Raw genomic sequence first — 22,926 nt, 5'->3', positions numbered from 1 at the left:
TGCCTGGTGCTCTGCCCAGCCTTCCGGGAGACTGTCTCCAGCCTGTCTCCGACATTCTGCAGAACATAACCCTGAGGCTGAGGCCAATCACTCCCAGGACCCCCAAAGAGAGCCTCTCATTCACATCAACCCTGATCTTCAGCTCCTCCCACCCACCAGCCAGCCAGGACTGTCCCCTAACCCCAGCATCCCAGCCAGCCAGCCCTCCTGCCCCCTGCCCAAGGTGGTCCTCAGCCATCCTGCTGCCGGCCTGTGGTCCCCAGGCCCACCTCTCCACCAGACATCTAGTAGTAAGCACCTTGGGCCTCAGAGGGACCAGTAAAGCCCAGACAGCCACCCTGCCACCTCCATGTTCTCCCAGCTCTGCCACAACAGTGACTGCACAAACCCCTGAGCCACCCTGGCTGCCTCCGTGTCCCCACCCCACGCCATCTGCAACACTGTATGAGGAGGGACGCTGCCCACCTTCGCGCCCTCTCCTGCCTTCTCCCAAAAGCTAGACAGTGGAGCCCCTGCTTGAGCCTGGCGGCTCCTGTCAGGGGCCCCACAAGACCACCTCTGTGCGCCGAGCCCTGCTGGCTACTGCCCGTCACAGGACAGGGAAGCCTAAGACCCCACCTGGCGGCCCAGGCATCCGCTCAGGGCGCCGCCTCATCTCCCCAGCCTCCCTCCAATTCACCTCCTATCAAAAAAAGTAGTTGATACCCAGTCAAGACCTACCTGAATCTGTTATATGGCGCCTGCACATGGCTGGGTTGGCGTGGCTTAAGCCAGGACAGTCACTGGGCTGGGAAACCCCACGGAAAGGTCCAAGAAACAGGAGGAGACTGTGAGAGAAAAGGGTCTAGGGACAGAGAACGCGTGCCAATGGTCACTCCTAAGCCAGAGGTGCTGGCGCACACCTGAAATCCCGGTACTTGGGAGGTTGAAGCAGGAGGATCACAGGTTTGAGGACAGCCTCAGCAATTTAGTGAGGCTCTAAGACCCTGTTTCCAAATTTTATTTATTTATTTATTTATTTATTTATTTATTTATTTATTTTATTTTTGGTGGTACTGGGGTTACTGGAAGCCCTTCTACCTCTGGGCTACACTCCCAGACCTATTTTATATTCTTTGAAACAGGGTCTCTTAAGCCAGCGCGGCTGGTTTCGAACCAGCGCGATCCTCCTGTTTCCGCCTCCCAAGTAGGGGGATTACAAGCGTGCGCCACCACGCCCGGCCAAATTTTATTTTTATGTATTTATATTTTTAGTTTTTGTGGTACTGGGAATTGGATACTGGGGAAGTCTACCTTCAAGCTATACCATCAAACCATTTTACACACACACACACACACACACACACACACACACACATTTTTTGTGGTACTGGGGTTCCTGGAAACCCTTCTGCCTCCAGCCTACACTCCCAGACACCTATTTTTTATATTTTTATTTGGAAACAGGGTCTCTTAAACCAGCGAGGCTGGCTTCGAACTGAACCTGCGCGATCCTCCTGTCTCCGCCTCCCAAGTGCGGGGTTTACAAGCGTGCACCACCACACCCAGCCCTCCAAACTACACCCCCTGGCCTATTTTTTATTCTTTATTTTGAAACAGGGTCTCACTGAGTTGCGAAGGGTCTCACTAAGTAGCCTAGACTGTCCACGAACCGCGATCCTCTGGTCTCAGCCTCCCAAATGCTGGAATTACAAGTGTGTGCCACCATGCCTGGCCAGTCTTTTTATTTTTGAAACAGGGTCTCACTGAGTTGCCAAGGGCCTGGCTAAATATCTGAGGCTGTCTGAGAAACACCATCCTCTGGTCTCAGCCTCCTGGATGCTGGGATTATAAGGGTGCGCCACCAGGCCAGGCTATATTTTATTTTTGAAACTGGGTCTAGCTACTTTGTCCTTACTGGCCTTGAACCTGTCATCCCAGTGACTTGGTAGACTGATGTGGGAGAATTGCAAGATCAAGGCCAGCCTGGGCAATTTAGCAAGACCTTGACTCAAAATAAAAAATACCAGCCAAGCTTGGTGACACATCCTTGTAATCCTAGCACCTGTGAGGCTAAGACAGGAGGAGCACAGGTTTAAGAACAGCCTCAGCTACTTACTGAGACCTTCTGCAACTTAGTGAGACCCTGTCTTAAAGAATAAAAGAGCTAGGCACGGTGGCGCACGCTTGTAACCCCAGCATTCAGGAGGCTGAGACAAGAGGATCACGGTTTGCAGCCAGCCCCAGCTACTTAGTGAGGCCCTTTGCAACTTAGTGAGACCCTGTTTCAAAAGAAAGAATACAAAATAGGGCAGGGGGTGTAGTTTGGAGGTCAAACGCCCCTGGGCTCCATCCCCAGATCTACAAAAAAAAAAAAAAGATAAGAAAAAGAAGAAAAAGAAAAAAGAAAAAAAATAGGGCTGGGAGATGGACATGGTGGCGCACGCTTGTAATCCCAGCATTTGGGAGGCTGAGACGGCAGGATTGTGGTTCACGTGGTTTACGGGCAGCCTCAGTTACTTAGTGAGGCCCTTTGCAACTCAGTGGGATCCTGTTTCAAAATAATAAAGAATACAAGCTGGGCGTGGTGGCGCACACTTGTAATCTCAGCGCTTGGGAGGCTGAGACAGGAGGATCGCGCAGGTTCGAAGCCAGCCTCAGCTACCAAGTGAGGCTCTTAGCAACTTAGTGAGACCCTATTTCCAAATAAAGTATAAAATAGGTCTGGGAGTATAGCCCAGAGATAGAAGCTCCACCCCCAGTACCACATACACACATACAAAAAATAATAATAATAATAAAGAATACGAAATAGGGCTGGGAGTAGCTTGGGTGGGGATAGCTCAGAGGTAGAACACCCCTGGGTTCCCAGTACTGCAAAAAAAAAAAAAAAAATAGTAAAAAGGAAAAGAAAAAGAATAAAAAATAGGGCTGGGGGTGTAGCTCCCTTCAATCCCCAGCATGGTGGCAGTGTGGGGGTGAATACCAAAGTTCAGGGGTGTGGTTGTGTGATCCCCTGGGTTTGATCCCCAGAAACAAAGGGGGGGAAAGAGTTGTTGATGAGGTAGACCCCAGGTAGGGGAGCCATCAAGTCACTGGGGACGGGGGGGGGGGGGGGGGGTGTCCCCTACTGTTTGGGGATTTGTGGGGCCTTCCTGCTGAGACCTGTGCGGGCTACTGAGCCAGGGCAGGGAGAGCAGGTGGGGACATTTAGACCCTAGCCGCAGTCTCCCGGGAGAGAGGCTGAGTCCCCAGCCCCTTAGAGGGAGGGCCTTGTGAGGGCCCTCTCTCAGACCTGACAGAAGCCAGGGTCTGTCGGCCTTGAGGACAGCCTGGGATGGGAGCCCTGGGGCCAGCACCACCACATTCACACCTAGGCTACAGCCCAGGCGGCGCTGCCTAGGAGAGCCGCAGGCCTCAGCAGCCAGGGAAGGCTGCTCCGTGACCTCCGCCCACGGGAAGTGGCCCTGGATGGCCTCTTCCTGTCAAGTGACTGGGGCTGGCTTCCTGGGGTGAAGGATTGAGGGCCGGGACCATCTGTGGGCCACCTCTTCCCAGGCAGGGCCCAGCGGGGCTGTGGGCAGGGCCCTGGAAGCCTTTGCCCTGAGGCTTAGGCTTAGCTCCCGCCTTAGCTGGCACCCTGGGGCCTTGGCCTCCTGAAGGGGGACTAGAGCCTGAGCTGTTTACCTGGCAGGTGTTGCGGGAGCCTTGTCCCGGGGGTATGATCTGTGGAGACAAGAGTTCCCAGAACAGCTGGAGCTCCCTTTCCCCAGGGAGCACAGAGGAGGGGGAGGGAAGGCCAAGAGAGTTGGCAGCAGGTGGCAGCCCTGAGAGCAGGACTCCAGGCTCCCGGGCCAGCTGTGACCCTGGAGGCCACGCCCCTTTGCCCCTGCCCCTTTCTGCAGCACGAGGCTGGGGATAGGGCCAGGGCTGAGCTGCCGGGATGGGGTGGGAAGCCTCGGTCACCCTGCCCTGGCTTATGGCCAGGTGTACCCTGCCTGGGATGGGGGTTCAACTCATCAGCCCTAGGGACCCCTCTCTGAGTATGCCCAGGTCTGCAGGTGTCTGCCTGGCGCCTAGCCCTCTTCCACAGGCTCCCGCAGGCCCCTGCCCTCTCCTCTCGGGTGGTGTGGGCCTGGGCTTGGGCCTCCGCCCTTCACTCCTCCGTCTTTCTGGGCTCCTGCATGGTCCCTCTCTCCCAGTCTCCATCTAAGTGTGTGTAGAGCAGGCTGTGCCAGGCGTGGCCGCCAGCTGTGCCCTGGCCCGAGGCCTGGTGACCTGGGGGAGGTAGCCAGACACCAGGAGAACAATCAGCTCCTGGGTCTCCCAGGCCCCGGGCTGGGGGCAGGGTGGTGGGCTGCTGACGGCCCCCCAGTGGCCAAGGGACCCACACTTTCGGCAGGCAGGGACACCTGTGAGGTTTCCTCCAGTTACCCCACAGAGCCCACTAACTATACCCGGCCCCCTCCCTGCCCCCAGGGCCACATGAAACCTGACAGAGGCCTTTCAGGTTTTTTTTTGTTTGTTTGTTTGTTTTTGTGGTACTGGGGATGGGACCCAGGGGCCTTCTACCTCCGGGCTCCACTCCCAGACCTATTTTATATTTTTTTATTTGGAAATGGTCATTTAAGCCAGCAAGGCTGGCTTCGAACCTCTGCCATCCTCCTGTCTCTGCCTCCCAAGCGGATTACAAGCATGTGCCACCACACCCGGCAGGCCTTTCAGATTTCCCTGGGGCGGGGAGGGGGGGGCAACAACATACCCATTCACTAGTCTTCCGAGCTCTGTGGGGCTGGGCTGGGCCACAGGTAGGTGGTCCCATAGCCACCATTTCCCCACTGGGCCTGGACCCAGCTGTGCCTGAAGCCCAGTGGTCGGCTCACGGACTCCCTGCTTGCACAGGGCTTCTGGGCTTGAGGTGAGGGGGATTCTTCCTTTCATGGGCGCTTCTTCCTCTTTTAGAGGGGTTTATTTGTTTGTTTAAAAAAAATTTTTTTTGCAGTACTGGGGGTGGAACCCAAGGGCCTTCTACCTCCAAGCTACACCCCCAGCCCTATTTTTTATTCTTTATTTTGAAACAGGGTCTCACTGAGTTGCGGAGGGCCTCACTAAGTAGCTGAGGCTGTTCGTAAACCGTGATCGATCCTCCGGTCTCAGCCTCCCGAATCTTGGGATTACAAGCGTGCACCACCACGCCTGGCAGGGTTTGTGTTTTAAACCATGAATGAGGGTGGCACTGGAGAGTCCCTTAATTAGGTTTATCCATGGCATTTTGGGCCACTGGACAGAGCCAGGATTTCTCTTTCTGACATTCTGCCATTTCCAGGATATTGTACCCGCTGTGCGGTGCCCTAGAGAGGAGGCTGGACCACCCGGGTGCTTGCCCCCTAGGAAGGCAGCCACCTCCTGACACGCAGGGTATTATGGGAGCTGACAGTCTGAGCCACTTGCCCATCTCCGCTCCCCCAGGCAGCCCTCCTCAAGGAGGCTTCCTGGCTCTCCTCAGGTTTCTGGTCCAATTCTGGGGACAGGGAGCATGCTCCCCAAGGCACCTGCTCACCTGCAAGTGAGTCCTCAAGTTTTGGTGTTCTGCACAAGGTATGTTCCATTATTTTTTATTTTTATTTTATTTATTTATTTGGTGGTACTGGAGTTCCTGGAAGCCCTTCTACGTCCGGGCTACACTCCCAGACCTATTTTTTATATTTTTATTTGGAAACAGGGTCTCTTAAGCCAGCGAGGCTGGCTCCAAACCAGCGCCATCCTCCTGTCTCCTCCTCCCAAGCTCGTGGATTACAAGCGTGTGTCCAATCCCGCCCAGCGCTATTTTATCGATTGATTGATTGATTGATTGCGGGTCTGGGGATGGAACCCAGGGGCATTCTGCCTCCGAGCTATACCCTCACCTCAGCTCTCTTTTTGATTCTTTATTTTGAAACAGGGTCTCACTGAGTTGCAGAGGGCCTCATTACGTAGCTGAGGCTGTCCGCGAACCCTGATCCTTCTCAGCTTCTCAAATGCTGGGATTACAGGTGTGTGCCACCTCACTGGCTCTCCCATTTGTGACTGAAGGTTTGTGACCAGGAGGGTCGGGCCAGAGGCATGAGCCAATCCCCAGGACCAGTGGGGCAAAGCCCTGGGATACTCCCAGGTGTGCTGGGGCCAGTGGGCACCAACCGGCCACCTGGCCCGGCAGAGGGGGCTGTCCAGGCGCACGTTCCCTGCCTCCACAGGCCTGGGGCTGTGGTCCCTGTGACCTCGCAGGGCATGGCTCCCTCTTCTGGTCCGTGGCTGCCCACCCCTCAGGGCCCTCCAGGCTGGCCCCTCATCTACCAGCTCTGCTCCACTGTCACCGACCCACTGGACACACTGACCCTGAGCACTGCCAGCCGGCTCCCCAGGGCCCTCCAGCCTTCTAGCAAAGCTGCCCGCAAGGGGCCTAGTTACTCAGTGAGAAGGAGGAGGAAGGCGGGCGTGGTGTCCTCAGGAGTGCGGCTGCTGGCTCGTTCACCCCGCCCCACCTTTAGAAGCCTGCAGGAACTAATTAGCCTTCCTCTCTGTCACCTACATTCTGAATCCCATCCCCCCAGCGAGCACCACCTCCTCCCTGCCTCCTTCCCGCTCCTCCGGTGGGACGAGGAGGCAGGGCCAGGCTCCTGCTCAGCTCCTGGAAGCAAGGCCGGATGGCTGTGTGTGGAGAGGCTGGGCTGTGTTCAGCAGGACTGAAGCCAGAGGGAGCAGGAGCCCCGGGCAGGACCCAGGGGCCTCCCTGCCACCGCCCCACCCTCTCCTGGGATTCAGAAATCAAGAAACACCCCCTGCCGTCCCGAGCCCCTTCAAAGCCTGGCTGGAGCGAGGCACCCGGGGCGCGGCCAGGCCCAGCTCCGGGTCCCAGTCACATGCACAGATTGTTTGAATAATTCAGATTTAAAAAGACCTACTTTCCCGTTAGGCCATTTCCTGCTAACGAGTGGGTGGGGGAGGGGCGTCTGACTTATACCTCGGTGCTTTTGGGTCTTTAGAAAAGGCCTGGCGCCGAGCCAGACTGGGGCAGCGGCTCCACGCTGGGGCCCTGCTCAGCGCTGCAGCAGCCCGCTGGCCTGGCCGCACTGGCCGGGTGTGGCCGTGGACTCTGGCCGGCTGATCTCCAAGAGCCTTCCTGAGAAGGGCGTGTCGCTGGAAAATCAGGAGAGGCCAGAGCTCCAGGCTGTGGAGCAGGGTGTCCCCGGGTTTTTGCCCCACTCTGGCGGAAGAAGGCCGAAGGGGTGGAGGGCTGGGGGAAAGGTCGGCCGGGGGCCACGTCCTTATCTTCTCCAGGGAGGGGCCCTGGATGGAGGAAGGAAGCATCTGTGGATTCCCAGTGAGTTTGGCCAAGGTCCAGGGCATCTGTCCCCAGGGCCAGAGGCCCCGTGCTGCCCATCTGGAGGGGTGAAGCCAGGTAGCCCGGGTCAGGGAATCAGAGTCCGGGGCCCCTGCTCCTTCCCTCAACCTTGCCCCTCACGCCCTGCCCATGAACACGTAAATGGCTCTGCCTCACCCGGGACACCTCCAGATTCCACGGAGGTTGCTGAAGCTGCACCCAAACCTCAGCGGGCGGGCGCCACTTGGCCTGTCCCTCACGGCGGTCGGCCCCAAGCTCTGGCAGTAACGGGGGTGGGCCCAGCCCTGCTGATGGCCTGTGGGCCCACCGCAGCTCCAGCCCTGTCACGGCCCGTGCTGCCAAGCATGCCACTGGGTAGAGGGGCACAGAGGTCTCTGCAGACAACACTAGCCCTGGCCCACTTTGGGCCCCTGCTGCTGCCGCCTCTCCTGCCCTCTGCCCCTTCCTTGCCTCCTTTTCAACTTCTTTTTCTTTCTTTTTGTGGTACTAGTGATGGAGTCCAGGGTCATATTACCTCCAAGCCACATTCTCAGCCCTATTTTATTTTATTATTTATTTATTTATTTTTTTTTTTTTTGTGGTCCTGGGGATGGAACCCAGGGTTAAACTACCTCCAACCTATACCCCCAGCCCTATTTTTTATTCTTTATGAAACAGGGCCTCACTGAGTTGCAAAGGGCCTTACTAAGTAGTAGCTGAGGCTGGCCGTGAACTGCGATCCTCCTGTCTCAGCCTCCCAAATGCCAGGATTACAAGTGTCTGCCACCACCACGCCTGGCTTTTTTTTTTTTTTCTTCCCTGTGGTACTAGGGATGGAACCCAGGGGCATTCTACCTCTGAACTGCACCCCCAGGCCTATTTTTTGTTCTTTATTTTGAAACCGGGTCTCACTGCGTTGCAGAGGGCCTCACTAAGTAGCTAAGGCTATCAGTGAACCTTGATTCTCTGGTCTCAGTCTCTGGAATGCTGGGATTACAAGTGTGCGCCACTACGCCCAGCTCATCCTGGCTTTTACATCCCTCTTTTGAAGACCGCTGTGGGATGCTGGTGCCCAGGGCTCTCCTGGTCCCTGGTCCCCGCCATTTTCAGGGCTGAGGTTTGGATGGGTTTCAGTCCCTCACTCTGAAGGCAGAACATCTCCCAGGTCCCTTCCACCCACACTGTAAACATTCCTCAGGCCCGTGCGTGCGTGTGTGTGTGTGTGTGTGTGTGTGTGTGCGCCTGCGTGGCTTCGGGTAAGTCAGGCTCCACAGGGCTCACTTGTTGCAGGGAGGCTGGGGTGGGCAAACGAGTCAGGGGTTAACCACTCCAGAGAGAAGCAGCAGGTGAGGAACCTGGCTCGGTAGGGCTAGGTCAGGACGTGGCTGGGGAGACACCTCTGCAGATTGAAAAGCCGGAACCACACGGGGTTCTGAGGAGGGCCAGTGAGGAGGGGGCGCGGAGCTGCAGTGGGTCCAAGCACAGGAGTGGTGCCAGGCCGGGCAGTCTGCTCAGCTGAGGTGGCCCAGGGGCCGTCAGAGCCCGGAGGGTGGGTGGCAGCAGATGAGAGGCTGGTTACAGTCAGAATAATTGGAGTCAAGTTCCTCATTCGCGAAGTAGGTCACTCACTGGGAACGGGAGACAACCTGAATGAACCGTGCGGCGAGACGCAGGCTGGGGAGGTCAGTCGAGTGTGATGCCCGCGTGGAGCTGTGCCCGCGTGGAGCTGTGCTCGCGTGCACGTATGTACACACACTTCCGCCTGTCACTGAGGGGGCTCTGAAGCGACCACCCCCAGGCGCCGGCGCGCCCAGCGCCTGGATCCCACCTTCTACTGGTCACCATGCACTGGGGGGCGCGGGGCTCCTGGGGGACCTGGCCGCGGAGTTCGGGGCCGGGGCAGAGAGAGCACTAGAGGACCTGTCTCGCGCTAAAAACGAGGAAGGGCTCGAAGAGTGCCAGGAGCGAGCCGTGTCCGCGCCCGGCAGGTAGCAGCCCCGGGAGCGGGGGCCGCGCTGGCGCCTCCCGGGCCCGGGGCAGGACGGAGGGGCCTGGCCTAGATCGGGAACTGCACTTTCCCCGGGTACTCAGGCCGCGGGGCGGCGGCGGGCGGAGGTGCAGGGCCAGGGCGCGGCGCCCCCTCCCCCGCCCCGAGCTGCGCCCTGATTTCCGGGTTTCGGGGAGACCCGAGGGGCCGGCCGGAAGCGGGCCCGAGAAGGGTCCTGGGCCGGCCTTGCGGACGGCACGCGGCGGGCGAGGGGCGACTGAGGGCGGGCAGCGGCTCGCGGGGTGAGAGGGTGGGGAGCCCTGGGGGAGGTCCCCGCCGGGTGGGCGTCCTCGGGTGCCCCGCGGCGCGGCCCGCCCTTCCCGGCCCGGGTTCGGGGCCTCGCCAGCCGGCGGGCCGGGTCTCCAGCCCCCGCCTCGGGCCCGGGCGCCTCTCCCCGCGGGGCCGGCGGCCCGGACCCGCCCGAGGGCGGCGCCGCCCCGGCGAGCGGGCCGGCGCGGGGCCGCGGGCGGGCCGGGGCTCGGAGCGGGCGGCGGGCGGCGCAGCCCCTTTAAGCGCTCGGGCGCGCGCGGCCGAGGAGCGCGTGCGTGCGCGCGGCCGCGGCGTGCGCGGTGACGCGGCGTGGGGTTTCCCGAGGCTGCGGGCAGGGGCCGCCGCGCCCATCCCGATGGCTGGAGGCGTCTGAGGGGCGGACGGCGGCGGCGGCGGGCGCGAGGGCGCGGGCCGGGACCGGAGCAGCCGCGCAGCCGACCGCCTCGCCGGCTCTGCCCGCGGGCCGCGCGCGACTCAGCGGCGTGGGCGCCGGCGCGGGGCGAGGTGAGCGCGGGCCGGCTCCGGGGCGGGCGGGCGGCGGGGCCGGGGCCGGGCCGGGCGCCTCCGCGGGCGGCCTCCCCGGGCGGCCTCCCCGGGCGGCCCTCGGGGCGCGGGGCGGGCGGCGGCCCGGCCCGGGGCCGCGAATGAATGGGCCCGCGTCCGGCCGCGACAAGATGGCGATGCGCGCCTTTGTGAGCCAGCGCCCGCCGCCCGCGGGAAACAAAGGCGGCCGGCGCCCGCGGCGGCGAGGGCCGGCCCGAGCGGCCTGGCGTCGGGCGGGAGTCCGCGCCCCGCCCGCCGTGGCTCTGGCTTCTGCCCTTCGGGGCTTGAGGCGTTTCGGGCCTCCGGCTGCCGGGTGGCGCCCCGCGGCCTGGGCGCCCGCGTGAGATGCCCCGGCGCCTTCCAGTTCGCCGGGGCAGGCACCGGCCGAGGACGGCCGCGGCCCCGGGGTCTGTCTGTGTGGGGGGAGTGGTGGGCGGCCGAGGGGTGCGGTGCGGGGCCGCCGGGGAGCAGTCTCGGGTTACCCAGAGTGTCGGGTGGGGGCTCTTCGCGGTCCTTTTGCGTATGTCGCTGTCTTACAGTAGTGACCACAAGCAGTATTGGGTGTTTAAGCGGTTGCCTATGAAATTGACTTTGTACGTTTTTGATTTTGCAGTTCTAGGAGCGGAACCCAGGCATTCTGCACATGCCAGACAGACAGACACTCTGCTACTCAGCTACACCCACAGCTTTTATTTTGAGATAGGGCTTCGGTCATTTGCCGGCCTGGCCTGGCCTTGAACGTGCCACCCTCCTGTTCCAGCCTCCTGAGTCACTGGGATGACAGGCATGCCCACTGTGCCTCTGAGACTGATTATTCACAAAGAAAACGTGTAGGTTATCTTTCATGATTAGCAGGTAAATGGAACTGTAAGTTTTGTGAAAAGTTCCAACCCACTGTAGAGACTGGATAAGGTCTTTAGAGAGAGTATTGTGCTTGGTTAGTGTTTCCATATAAGTTATTTCTGATCTCAGGCATCCTTGGCTAGAGAGCCTCTTTATTTGACAGGTTTTTAGTTTTCGTGCTAAGATGCGGTCTCTGCTGGATTCTTCTGGAAGGTACATGTTGCAAAAACCAATTCAGCAAGCAGTTCCCTTTTTGCTTTCTTCTGACACTGGGTCTGTGGCCAGGCATGGAACTGGTGCCACCGAGGTGCAGGCAGGTCTGCAAACCTCCAGACCGCGGGACTGGGTGGCAGCTTCTGGTGTGACTTAACAGAAAGGACACTCTGTGACCATTCGAGCCCTCCGGAAGGGTCAGGGTCCACTGGGGAGAGGCTGGACTGCAGTGCCCAGTCTTGCAAAGTGCTACGGAGCTTTCTTAGGAGGCCAGAGTCTGGAAAGTCAAGTTTTCTGATTGCGCCTGGGTGCATGCCTAGGCACCCTGTGAGGTTGAGCACACGGTTGGGCCCCGCGGTGTCAGGGCTGCCTTTCATCTTCTGTTGGACCCGTCTGCTGGTGTCCGTATGCAGAGAATTGTTTGAACTTGCGGCTCTGACTGAAAATCGACACTGTCTTACATGAACACATCCGCCGGACAAAAATGTTCCTCTTGTATAACATCTGAGTTTACAAATAAAATGATCAGACCACTCTTAAGCCCTTTAGTGACACTTATTTGCTCCTCCTACCTCCACACTGTATTCCCAGCCCTGTTTTGTTTTCAGAAACAGGATCTCCCTAAATTGTTGAGGCTGGCCTTAATTCTGTAGTTCTCTTGTCTCAGCCTCCCAAGTATTAGGATTACAGGCCTGTGCCACCATGCCTAGCTTTTAGTAATTATGTAAAAAAAGGTATTCTTTGTTCACTATCTTCAGTTATTTCTGATTTGGGGGTAGAGGAGTTAAAGTAAATTTAACTCTTTATTTTGAAACATGGTCTTACAAGGCAGGGCCTCACTAAGTAACTGAGGCCGTCCATGAACCTGAGATCCTCTTGTCTAGCCTCCCAAGTATGGGAATTACAAGGATGAGCCACCACGACCAGCTTTTTAATTTTGTTTTGAGACAGGGTCTTTCCCTAAGTCGTTGACCCTAACTTTAAAATCTGTTTCCTCTTTCCTCAGCCTTCCAAGGAGCTGGGATAACAGATGTGTGCAACCTCCCCTGGCTATTTTTTGTTTTATTTTTTGTAGTACTGGGATTTGAACCCAGGGGCATTCTACCTCTATATACTTCCAGCCCTGTTTTTTTATTCTTTGCTTTTGAATTGGTGTTAGTAATTTGCAAAAAAAGAATTTACTCTGTAAGTAGCTGAAGCTAGCTGCGAACCTGTGATTCTCCTGTTTCCCAAATATTGGGATTACAAGCATGCATCGCCATGCCTGGCTTCTTTTTTTTTTTTTTTTTGGTAGTACTGGGGATTGAACCCAGAGGCATTGTACCTCTGAGACATACTCCTAGCCCCCCCCCCTTTTTTTTTTTTTGAAACAAGGTCTCACTAAGTTGCAGAAGGGCAGTCGGTGAGGCTATCTGGGAACTGGGATCCTCCTTTCTCAGCCTCCCAGGTACTGGGATTAAAAGCATGCACCACCATGTGAGCCCAATTTTTTCTTTATTTGAGTCTCACTGAGTTGCAGAGGTCCTCACTAAGTAGATGAGGCTGGCCGCGAAGCTGCCGTCCACCTATCAGCTTCCAGTACTGGGATTACAAGTGTGCGCCCCTCTGCCCGGCCTTTCACTAAGTGGCTGAGGCTGGCGGCGAAGCTGCGATCCACCTGTCAGCTTCCCAAGTACTGGGATTACAAGTGTGCGCCCCTTGCCCGGCCTTTTTAAGAGTAAATCCAGCCACACGTGGTGGTGATCGCCTATAGTCCCAGTACTTGGAGACTGAGACGGGAAGATTGTGGGTTTAAGGCCAGTGTCAGCAATTTAGGCCCTTCACAACTTCATGAGACCCTGTTTTAAAGAAATAAAAAGGGGTTGGGGATGTAGTTCAGAGGTAGAATGCCCCTGGGTTCAATCCCTAGTACTAAAAAGAAAAAAAGTAAAACACCTTTTTTTTGCCAGGCATGATGGCGCATGCCTGTAATTCCAGTACTTGGAAGGCTGAGACGGGAATACCACAGTTTCGAAGCCAGCCTAAGCAACTTAGAAAGACTGCCAACAACTTAGTGAGACTCTTTCCAAATAATAGAATAAGAAAAATAGGGCTGGAGTATAGGGTGGAGATAGGATGCTCCTGGATTCAATCCCCAGCAATACACACAAACACACAGGAGTAAAACCTTTTTTTCTTTATTCTTTTTGGTATGGAGGGGGTATTCTACCACCGAGCTACACCCATCAGCCCTTTTATTTTGGGGGGATACTGAGGATGGAACCCAGGGCATTCTACCTCTGAGCTACAGCCAGCCCTTTTTCTTGGGGGGTGGGGGAAGGTCAGGGGATGGAATCCAGGGGGATTTGAACTCCGAGCCACATCCCCTGCCCTATTATTATTATTTTTTTTTTTTGCGGGTCTGGGGATGGAACCCAGAGGCATTTGACCTCCAAGCTACACCCCCTGCCCAATTTTTAATTCTTTATTTTGAAACAGGGTCTCACTGAGTTGCAAAGGGCCTCACTAAGGAGCTGAGGGTGTCTACGAACCGCCATCCTCCAGTCTCGGCCTTCCAAATGCTGGGATTACAAGCGTGCGCCACCACACCCGGCTTCCTTCCCCTATTTTTTTATTCTTTATTTTGAAACAGGGTCTCACTAAGTTGTGGAGGGCCTCACTAAGTAGCTGAGGCTGTCTGTGAACCGCGATCCTACAGTTTCAGCCTCCCGAATGCTGGGATTACAAGTGTGTGCCATCACATCCGGCTTTTTTTTTTTTTTTTAAAGGTTTAAAGGAGTTTATTAGAAAGATAGAAATTCAGAAGACAGTCACAGCCCATGCCATTCAGGAGTGGCATGGGGGGGGGTTCAAACAAATTCACCCCCCAGCCCTATTTTTTATTCTTTATTTTGAAACAGGGTCTCACTGAGTTGCAGAGGGCCTCACTAAATAGCTGAAGCTGTTGGAGAACCATGATCTTCTGTCTCAGCCTCCTAAATGCTGGGATTACAAGCATGTGCCACTACACCTGGCAGGTAGATTTATTTCAATCACTTTGGCTTTATGAGTTGGTAATTTCTCTTTCTTTCTTTCTTTCTTTCTTTCTTTCTTTCTTTCTTTCTTTCTTTCTTTCTTTTTTTTTTGTGGTACTGGGGTTCCTGGAATCCCTTCTACCTCCGGGCTACACTCCCAGACCTATTTTTTATACTTTTTTATTTGGAAACAGGGTCTCCTAAACCAGCGCGCACGGAGGCTTCGAATCCTCCAGCCTCCACTTCCCAAGCTCAGGGATTACAAGTGTGCTCCACCACGCCCAGCGGTCATTAATTTCTTAAGGAAGGTAGTACACTGCCGGCTGTGCTGGAGCCCGCCAGTGTTCCTATTACTTGGGAGGCTGAGACGGGAAGGGCCTCAGCAACCTATTGAGACTTTCAAAATAGGGTTGCGGGTGTAGCTCAGGTACAGTGCCCTTGGGTTCAGCACCTATTAATGCCTACAGGAAGGAAGGAAGGAAGGAAGGAGTGTACTATCAGAAGGACTAAAGCTTAGCTGGGCGTGGTGGTGCACGCTTGTAATCCCAGCATTTAGGAGGCTGAGACAGGAGGATCCGAGTTCCAGGCCAGCCAAGCTTCTTAGTGAGGCTCTCTGCAACTTAGTGAGACCCTGTTTCAAAGTATTTATTTATTTATTTATTTATTTATTTATTTATTTATTTGCAGGTCTGGGGATGGAACCCAGGGGCATCTAACCTCCGAGTACACCCCCTGCCCTATTTTTTATTCTTTATTTTGAGACAGGCTCTCACTAAATTGCAGAGGGCTATCACTAGGTAGTTGAGGCTGTCTGCGAACCGTGATCCTCCAGTCACAGCCTCCTGAATGCTGGGATTACAAGTGTGGGCCACCACGCCTGGCTCTGTTTCAAAGAAAGAATAAAAAATTGGGCTGGGGGGTGTAGCTTGGAGGTAGAATGCCCCTAGGTTCCATCTCCAGCAAAACACACATACACACACACAACACACACACAACACACAACACACACACACACACACACACACACACACACACACACACACACAGAGTACCTAAGCTTTATTATAACCATGCTGAAAATTTCTGCTATTATTGGTTTTATTGGGAAAGTTATAGTTCTAAAAATAGCTTTTGAGAAATGGATGAAAAAGGTCTTCCGGGCATCTCTAGACTTACTGTCATCATTTGGCTTCGTGGCTAATAGTTACTTTAATGAATAATGTTGATTTTATTTTAGGAGCGCAGCATTGTCATTTATTATAGTTTTTCATTGGATTGTTTTTCTCTGCCCAGGAGATTTGGCTCATGTTGGTCTCTAAAGTGGATTAAATTCTTACTGTCTGTGGACTTTGGCTTTAGTATTAGCGGATTGGTAATAGAGATTCTCAATTTTATTATCTGGGCTTGACCATATGGCACACCATGTTATTTTGAAATCCCTATTTAGTGTCTCATAAGACATGGAAGAAATTTTTTTTTTCCTGTATTGGGGATGGAATCCAGAGGCATTCTATCTCCAGCTACACCCCCAGCCCTGTTTGTTTGTTTATTCAGTGGTACTGGGGGTGAAACCCAGGGGCTTTTCTATCTCCAGGCTATATTCCTAGACCTATTTTTTTATATTTTATTTGAAAACAGGGTCTCACTGAGTTGCTGAGAGCCTCACTAAGTAGCTGAGGTTGGCTTCGAACCTGTGCAAACTTGCCTGTCTCAGCCTCCCAAGTGCTGGGATTGCAAGTTTGCGCCACCAAGCCCGGCTCCAGCCCTGTTTTTTTTTTTTTTTTTTGTTTTTTTGTTTTCTTTTTTTTTGCTGGTCTGGGAATGGAACCCAGAGGCATTTGACCTCCGAACTACACCCCCTGCCCAATTTTCAGATTATTTTGAAACAGGGTCTCACTGAGTTGCAAAGGGCCTCACTAAGTAGCTGAGGCTGTCTGTGAACTGTGATCCTCCCGTCTCAGCCTCCTGATTTTTAGGGCTATTTAGTTTGACCCATTTTACTGTTGATAAAACTTTGTTATAAGTTAAGAATTAACTGCTCCCAATTTAATGCCTTTTACCAAGGGTGGAAGGACTATTCTTGAACTTGTTAGAATGGAAACACCATGTATTGGTGGAGCATATGCTTGTTTTCTTGAAGGTTGTCATGCTGTATATATGTGTGCTTGTCTTCTACTTCATTCCTGCCGTAATCATAAAATGCATTTCTGGACTGGGGATGTAGCTCGGTGTATGTTTTTCCAGTGTTCCGGAGCTCAGGGTTTCATTGCCAATACTGTAAAAGAGAAAAAGAAACCAAAAGAGAGAGAGAAAGAAACATTTCTTGAGAGGATTACAGACTCTTAACTACTTGTCCCAGTGTTCTAGCTGATAAAACTTTAAAAGATTCCAGACATGTCCTAATTCATGAAAGAGGGGCAGAGTCTCTGTGGTAGGTTTCAGATTTATTATAGGAATTTTTTTTTGTGTATGTGGTGAGGGTGGAGCCCAGGGGCTTTTCTACCTTCAGGCTACACTCCCAGACCTATTTTATACTTTATTTGGAAACTAGGACCTCACTAAGTAGCTGAGGCTGGCTTTGAACCTGTGCGATCCTCCTGTCTCAGCCTCCCAAGCACTGGGATTACAAGTGTGCACCACCACGCCCAGCTTATTATAGGAATTTTGAAATCCTAAGTTCTAGGGGAGGGAAATTCATTTCCAAAAGAACCAGCGTTGAGTTTGAACTCAGCTGTCATTGCCTGTCTTTGTCGGGACTTCCCTCCTCGTGAGTGGGCACACAGCAGCCCCGCGCAGGGCAAGGTGGATGTGAGGTGCAGGAGTGCACCTGCAAGCGCTGCCCCTTCTGTGGTTGGCCTGGCTTCATGATGGCGTTGAGCCACAGGTGAGAAGGTAACTCAAGAGATTTGGGTTGTTCTTGCTCTTGGCTTGGGTGCGGAAGACATGCATTGGCCGCTGATGCAGATCACAGTCACGTATTTACTATATTGACTCTTCCCTAACACTTTTTCATTTATTTATTTATTTTTTATGGTACTGGGGATGGAACCCAGGGGCATTCTACCTTCGAGGTACACCCCTAGACCTATTTTTTATTATTTTGAAACAGGGTCTCACTGATTGCAGAGGGCCTAAGTAGCTGAGGCTTTCTGCAAACCCTGATCCTCCTGTCTCAGCCTCCCAAATGCTGGGATTACAAGCGTGCGCCACCATGCCCAGCTTGTTCTTTTGAAATTTTTTACTTTAACAGGATAATCTTGAACCCGTACCTCATTTTGAAAACCATAGTTTATGCTAGGTGTGGTGGCACACACTTGTAATCTTAGTACTTGGGAGGCTGAGAGGATTTCAGGCTTGTGGCCAGTCTCAGCAATTTAGGCCCTATACAATTTAGCTACTTAGTGAGGCCCTTCGCAAATTAGTGAGATCCTGTTTCAGAATTAAAAGTAAAATAGGGCTGGGGGTGTCGCCCAGATGTAGAAAGTTGCTGGGTTCAGTCCTAATGCCATTAAAAGAAAAAGCACTGTGTGTGTGTGTGTAGGGGGAGGCTTCTGGGGATTGAACCTAGGGGCATTGTACCTCTGAGTTACACCCCCAGCCCTATTTTATTTTATTTTTATTTTTTTGCAGGTCTGGGGATGGAACTACACCTCCAGCCCCCCCCCCCCTTTTTTTTTTTGGCGGGTCTGGGGATGGAACCCAGGGACATTGGACTTCCGAGCTACATCCCCTGCCCTAGTTTTTATTCTTTAATTTGAAACAGGGTCTCACTAATTTGGGGAGGGCTTCACTAAGTAGCTGGTGCTGTCTGCAAACCGCGATCCTCCAGTCTCAGCCTCCTGAATGCTTCCAGCCTGTTTTTTAATTATTTTGAAGCAGGATCTCACTAAGTAGCTGAGGGTGTCAGTGAACTGTGGTCCTTGCTCCTCCAGTCTCAGCCTCCCGGATTGTAGGATTACAAGTGTGTGCCACCACACCTGGTTCTTTTTTCTTTTTCCCCCTAAAGCACTAGAGGTTGAACCCAGAGGCATTCTACCTCTAAGCTATACCCCAGACCTATTTTTTATTCTTAATTTTGAAATAAGGTCTCATAAAATGGCAAAGGACCTCACTAAGAATAGCTGAAACTAGCTGTGAACCTGCAGTCCTCCTGTCTCAGCCTCTCTCAAGTACTAGAATTACAAGTGTGCACCACCAAGCCTGGCTTCTTTTTTTTTTTTTTTCCCCAGTACTGGGGATGGAACCCAGGGGCATTCTACCTTCGAATGACACTCCCCGCACGAGTTTTTATTCTTTACTTTGAAACAGGGTCTCACTGAATTGCAAGAGCCTCACTAAGTAGCTGAGGCTGGCCAAGAACCGCAGTCCTTCTGTCTCAGTCTCTCAAATGCTGGGATTACAAGCACGTGCCACCATGCCTGGCTTATTCTTTTTTATTTTGAAACAGTCTCACTAAGTTGTGGAAGGCCTCTGTAAATTGCTGAGGCTGACTGTGAACCTGCCATCCTCCTGTCTCAGCCTCCTAAGTACTGGGATTGCAGGCATGTACCATCATGCTCAGCAGTTTGTTTCCTTTTTAGAGGGCCCACCCCAGGATGCTGAATTATTTTTAGGTTTCAAATATTTACTCAGTGCTTTGTCTGCTGAGGATAAGAGCTGTAAGCCAGAAGCAGCCGAGGACATTCTGTGCATGGAGGCAGTGGGTTGCAGGGACACCTGACTTGTTGGGTGTAGGCTAGCTCAGTGGCAGAGCACTTTTCTAGCATGTCAAGGCCCTGGGTTTGATTCCCACTACTGCCAAACAAACAAAACAAGACCTGCATTGGGTCTGTCTGGTAGGCGGATGGGAGCAGAGGGGAGAGAGGCAGTAGGAGTGGTTTTCATATAGCACCAACTGGTCTTCACCTGCCATCTTTAACACCCAGAACTGTCTGGTATGTAATAGGGTGCTCAGTATTATTTATCCAGTGTGCAAGAGCGTGGCTTATCCAAGGATGGAAATTCCACAGAGAGAAGTGGGTGGATGGAAAGAGATTAGAGTCTTAGTTTTTTAAAAAAAAGGTAGACAGATATAGTGGCACATGCTTGTAATCCCAGCGTTTGGGAGGCTGGGTTCGTGGACAGCCCCAGCTACTTAGTGAGGCCCTTTGCAACTCAGTGAGATCCTGTTTCAAAATAAAGAATACGATCCTGGGTTCCATCCTATGTACTGAAGAAAAAAAAAAGTGGGGGGTTTCAAAGTTTTATCTCGATAATCCTTTGAAGAGTTGAGTTGGGACCCAGGGGGATTCTACCTCCAAGCTACACCCCCAGCCTTCTTTTTTTTTTCTTTCTTTTTTTTTTTTTTTTGGTGGTACTGGGGTAGAACCCAGAGCTTTTCTACCTCTGGGCTACACTCCCAGTCCTATTTTATATTTTATTTGGAAACAGGGTCTCACTAAGTTGCTGAGAGCCTCAGTAAGTAGCTGAGACTGGCTTCGAACCTGTGTGATCCTCCTGTCTCAGCCTCCCAAGTGCAGGGATTACAAGCGTGTGCCACCACGCCAGGCTTTTATTCTATATTTTGAAACAAGGATTCACTGAGTTGCAAAGGGCCTCGCTAAGTAGCTGCAAACCGGATCCTCCAATCTCAGCCTCCCAAATGCTGAGATTACAAGCTTGCGCCACCATACCTGACTCTTTCCTTTGAAGAGTTTTAAGACACCACCTATACCTACGTTAGAGCATCCTCAGTGGAGGGAGAGACTTGCAATGGTCTCAGCTGTATGGGAGGGAAGGATAAAAGCTGGTGCTTGTATAGAAGGGGAGAGGAGGGTGAGGAAGGCGAAGGTCCAGCTCTCTGTCCCGATGTGTGAGTAGCAGTGGTCTAGTGGGATGGATGATGAGTTTCGATTGCTCCTGCTAGGTTTGAGGTGACTATCCAGCTCTTCTGCATCAGGGTTTGGCAGTCTTGTGTTTTCTCCTCTTCCCTGGAAGACTCTTCTAGGTGTATTTCTTTTGTTCACCATTTCCATTTGGGCTTTGTTTGGTAGCCCCTTCTCACGTGCGTTCTCTGACCTCTTAAATCTTCATATCTTTCTTAGTCTTGCTGAAAGACTAAGGTGCTGAGGCTGGTCTTGAACCTGGCTTCCTTCTGTTTTAGCTTCTCAAGTACCCCTTGCCCAGCATATCTCTTTTTCTTTTTTCTTTTTGTGGTACTAGGGATAGGACCCAGGGGCATTTTACCTTTAAACTACACCCTCAGCCCTATTTTATGTTTTTATTTTGAAACGGGATCTTACTAATTGTTAATATTAGGGTCTCCCAAAGTTACTGAGGCTAGTGTCGAACCTGCAACCTGCAATCCTCCTGTCTCAAGCTCCTGTATCGGCATATAGGCATGTGCTGCCAAATCTGGTTCAGTATTTTTTTGGTTCTAGGGATGGAACCCAGGGGCATTCTACCTCTGAGCTTTTTTTCTGGAGATGGAACCCAGGGGCATTTTATCTCTGAGCTACACCCCCAGCCTTATTTTTTATTCTTTATTTTGAAACAGGGTCTCACTGAGTTGCAAAGAGCCTCACTAAGTAGCTGAGGCTGTCTGCAAACCATGATCCTTCTGTTTTAGTCTCTCAAATGTTGGGATTACAAGCATGCGCCACCATGTGGCTCATTCTTATTTATTTGCAGTAACAGGGATGGAACCCAGGGGCATTGTACCTCAGAGCTACACCCCCAGCCCTATTTTTCAGCCTATTTATTTATTTATTTATTTATTGTGGCACTGGGGATGGGACCCAGGGGCATTCTACCTCAGAGCTCCAACCTCTTGAAACAGGATCTCACTGAGTTGCAAACGGCCTTGCTAAGTAGCTGAGGCTGTCCACGAACCGAGACCCTCCGATCTCTGCCTCCTGAATATTGGGATTACAAATGTGTACCACCACACCCGGCCTTTATTTTTATTTTTTATTTTTATATTTTTGGTGTAATTAGAGATTGAACCCAGAGGCATTATTTTTCTTTTTTTTTTCTTTTTGTGGTACTGAGGATTGAACTCAACAGCTATTCTCTCTTTTTTTTTTTTTTGGCAGTACTGGGGATTGAATCCAGCGACATTCTACCTCTGAGTTATACCTCCAACCCTATTTTTTCTTTATTTTGAAATAGGGTCTCACTGAGTTACAGAGGCCTCATTAAGTAGCATAGGCTGTCTGCAAACCTCGATCCTCCTGTCTCAGCCTCCCAAATGCTGGGATTAGAAGTGTGTGCCACCATGACTGGCTCATTCTAAATCTTACTTATACCCTAGTATTATTTTTTATTTTTATTTTATTTATTACTATTATTTTGGTGGTGTTGGGGGTGGAACCCAAGGGCTTTCTACCTCTGGGCTATACTCCCAAACTTATTTTATATTTTTATTTGGAAACAGGGTCTCACTAAGTTGTTGAGAGCCTCATTAAGTAGCTGAGGCTGGCTTTGAACCTGTGCAATCCTCCTGTCTCAGCCTCCCAAACACGGGGATTACAAGTGTGTGCCACCAGGCCCAGCTATTTTTTATTTTGAAACAAGGTCTTACTGCGTTATTGAGTCTCACTGCTTGCTGAGGGTGTCCTCAAACCTGCAATCCTCCTGTCTCAGCTGCCCAAGTACTGAGATTATAGGTATGTTTCACCTTGTCTTGTTCCTTTTTTTTTTTTTTTTTTTTTAAACTGGGTTTCTCTGAGTTACTGAGAGTTGAATTACATTGTTTGAGACTCTTCTTGAACCTTTGATCAGCCTGTCTCAATCTCCCAAGTACTGGGATTACATGTGTGTGCCACGCCTGGCTGTAATAAACTTTTTTTTTTTTTTTTTTTTGTGGTACTGGGGATGGAATCCAGGGGCATTCCACCTCCAACCTACACCCCCAGCCCTATTTTTTTAATTCTTTGAGACAGGATCTCACTGAGTTGCAAAGCACCTCTCTAAGTATTAGCTGAGGCTGTCCTCTAACCACCTCATCTTCTTGTCTCAGCTTCCCAAATGCTGGGATTACAAGCATGAGCCACCACGCCCAGTTTAATGAGCATTTCTTGAAGCAGTGGTATCTAGAGGAATATGAGACTCCACAGGAGAGGTCTGGATCCTTCTCTTAGCCTCCCAAGTACTGGGAATACGGGTGTGCCCACCATGCCTGGCTAGTAATCCGCCCTTGAGTGGTGATTAGTCTTGGGAGCAGCAATCAGCTGGAGCAGTGGGTCTCAGAGTGTGATCCATGGATCCTTCCCTGGCAGTGGCTGAGACCTTTCCTATCAGTAGTCATTGGAAGGTGTAATTTGACTTTTCCCTGTGTTACATTTGCACTCATTGTATAAAACTGCTGGCATCATGCACAAATGAAGACCAGTAGCAAACAAGTGGCTGTCGTCCTTGTTATAATACTTAGAGTACTCTTTACCCCGTGAACCTGTAGTTAAAAGACCAGATCATCTACTGTCCTTGGTGAAGCCACAGAAATTGATTTTGTTCTGGAAGTCCTGAGTGCCCATCTCTTTACTATTCTGTGACAGAATGAGAAGTAGGCACAAAACATGCAGGGCAAGCAATCCTGCACCATTGTGGGCTTGAGTTGAAGAACGGTGGCTATTTAGATGTGGGTACTGGCAGATATTTTCTCAAAAATGAACGATGTG

At 52.3% G+C, this 22,926-nt stretch overlaps 1 protein-coding gene across 1 annotated transcript in view; it reads left to right on the top strand.

Annotated features, from left to right (window-relative positions):
- Positions 1-10,136: 10,136 nt before the first annotated feature.
- GNB1 (G protein subunit beta 1) overlaps positions 10,137-22,926 on the top strand; it is a gene marked incomplete at its 3' end in the record, with an annotated part of 87,205 nt that continues 74,415 nt past the window's right edge. Inside the window, exon 1 of the mRNA XM_080690602.1 lies at positions 10,137-10,160. The remainder of the gene's footprint in view (positions 10,161-22,926) is intronic.

This window comes from Muscardinus avellanarius, assembly GCF_963383645.1.
Source record: "Muscardinus avellanarius genome assembly, chromosome: 3".
In the NCBI taxonomy this organism is placed as follows: domain Eukaryota; kingdom Metazoa; phylum Chordata; class Mammalia; order Rodentia; family Gliridae; genus Muscardinus; species Muscardinus avellanarius.
This window is presented reverse-complemented; position numbering and strand designations above follow the sequence as displayed.